Source organism: Podarcis vaucheri (assembly GCF_965113315.1).
Source record: "Podarcis vaucheri genome assembly, chromosome: 2".
NCBI classification, from domain to species: domain Eukaryota; kingdom Metazoa; phylum Chordata; class Lepidosauria; order Squamata; family Lacertidae; genus Podarcis; species Podarcis vaucheri.
This window is the reverse complement of record NC_138760.1, coordinates 5,531,218-5,533,209: the sequence shown is the minus strand read 5'-3', so window position 1 is coordinate 5,533,209 and position 1,992 is coordinate 5,531,218. Positions and strand designations below refer to the sequence as shown.

Sequence of the window (1,992 nt, the reverse complement as noted above, 5' to 3'; positions counted from 1 at the left end):
AGGAAGGGAAAAAGGAAAGGCCTTCTCCACTTCGATCCTCAAATTCTGCTAGGTCAGGTGGAAGGCCACATTCCCAGCTGGCAGCCTGTGAAGGGGTTTGAGCGCTTTCACAAACACTTGGGTTGCTGTTGGCCATAGTATATCTAAGAAGAGAAGAAGAAGAAGAAGAAGAAGAAGAAGAAGAAGAAGAAGAGGAGGAGTTTGGATTTGATATCCCGCCTTTCACTCCCCTTCAGGAGTCTCAAAGCGGCTAACATTCTCCTTTCCCTTCCTCCCCCACAACAGACACTCTGTGAGGTGAGTGGGGCTGAGAGACTTCACAGAAGTGTGACTGGCCCAAGGTCACCCAGCAGCTGCATGTGGAGGAGCGGAGACGCGAACCCGGTTACCCAGATTACGTGACTACCGCTCTTAACCACTACACCACACTGGCTCTCCTTGGAGCAGAGGCGGAGATTGAATTCAATGGCACTTAAAAACCAAGAGTTAATCCTAAGAAAGGGTACATAGCCCATGGCACACTGCACACATCATCTTGTTTATTTTTACAGGGGGAGGGGGTCACAGACAAAGGTTGCTTACTAGCTAATCCGTTCAAGGCTCCAAAACCGCATCAGCTCAGCCAACACATTTGATTGGAAGGTTGTGCCTTTATAAGAAAGAGAAGTTGGATCCAGGTGAACCGTCAGTTTGTGACGTCCCTCCAAGAATCTTGAGAATCTTCCTCTCCTCTTCAGCGATCGTCATGAAATTCTGGGTCCTCCTTTTGTTTGTTTGGGTTGCTTTTGCCATGGTGTCCGCACGTAAGTAGTTGACACTCATTTATCCTTTTTACTGATGGAAGGATTAGGAAAACGTATTTAATAGGAGAAATTGGCCCCCTAATGCTGATGAATTTTCCTGAGGTCTAAGTAAATAGGGCAGTAGAATAACTTCAGCCAACCTAGGGTGCCAATGACTGGAAGGAGGTCTCACACTTTCCTAATTTCTCCCTCTAGGACCATATGAAGGTGAACACGGGACCGGTGAGTATCTTGGCATTCAAAATGGGAACCACTATTTCTCAGCAAAACTGTTTGCCTCCATTTCCATATTAAATATGACTGTGTTGAGTTTTCTTGGCAATTGGCCATTTACATGTATGTTTACTTTAATAGCACTGTGGGCACTGCTCCTTCCTGGCTTGACAACACATCTTCCACCAGGTCCTGAATGTCCAGAATTGCCACCCTTCTGGTCACTTCCATGACCAACTGTTCTAGGGTACAATCATTTAGACTTTCTAGAAATGCCCTCTTTGGTGTGCAAGACCTTCCTGTAAATAAACTAGGTAGGCAGCCTCGCTGTGACAGGGCAGAGCTGCTAAGGGCACAGGACAGCCATGGAGTCTCTGTCCCTGAAAGGAACTAACAATTCTGTCTTCAACTCTCATTCCAGATACTGCAGAGCATGATACTGCCCATAGCTCTGAGAATCAAGACCGTATTCTATGCCGTGTCTTAGGAATTTGTGGTGGTTCATGGTGGTTCTAGTAGGATTTGGATGTCGACAAGATTTCTTTCAGCCTGAAAATCCTTGTGCAGATAAATTGACAATAACATTGAATGATGATACCAATAAAGTAAACATTTTAGTTGCAACATGTGAGAAATGCTTGCCTTTACTCCTCCATCTTTCATGTACCATGTGAGAACTCTCCACAGACCAATACAAGTGCCAGTAGCCATCATGCTGTTAGATTGTGAAGGATCAGCCCCAGTCAGTCAGGAACACATTTAGAACTACAAAGATATACATTTTTCTTTTATTCACACCAGTGACTTTATCATTTGAGATAATTCAGTACAGCAATTTAAATCAAAATCTGAGATGTAGTAGTTATTTAAAAAACAAACACAAAGTGGTGATCTGTTGTGGAACTATAAAAGAAGAAGACAGATAGATAGACAGCCACAAACCATACCAAAGGAATCAAGTACAATAAAATATAGA

At 43.8% G+C, this 1,992-nt stretch overlaps 1 long non-coding RNA gene across 1 annotated transcript; it reads left to right on the top strand.

The window, feature by feature from the left end:
• Positions 1 to 600: 600 nt before the first annotated feature.
• LOC309524520 lies at positions 601 to 1,640 on the top strand. Its single transcript, XR_014215959.1, has 3 exons — positions 601 to 803; positions 999 to 1,025; positions 1,438 to 1,640. It is a non-coding gene; the product is annotated as an uncharacterized lncRNA (long non-coding RNA).
• Positions 1,641 to 1,992: the final 352 nt, after the last annotated feature.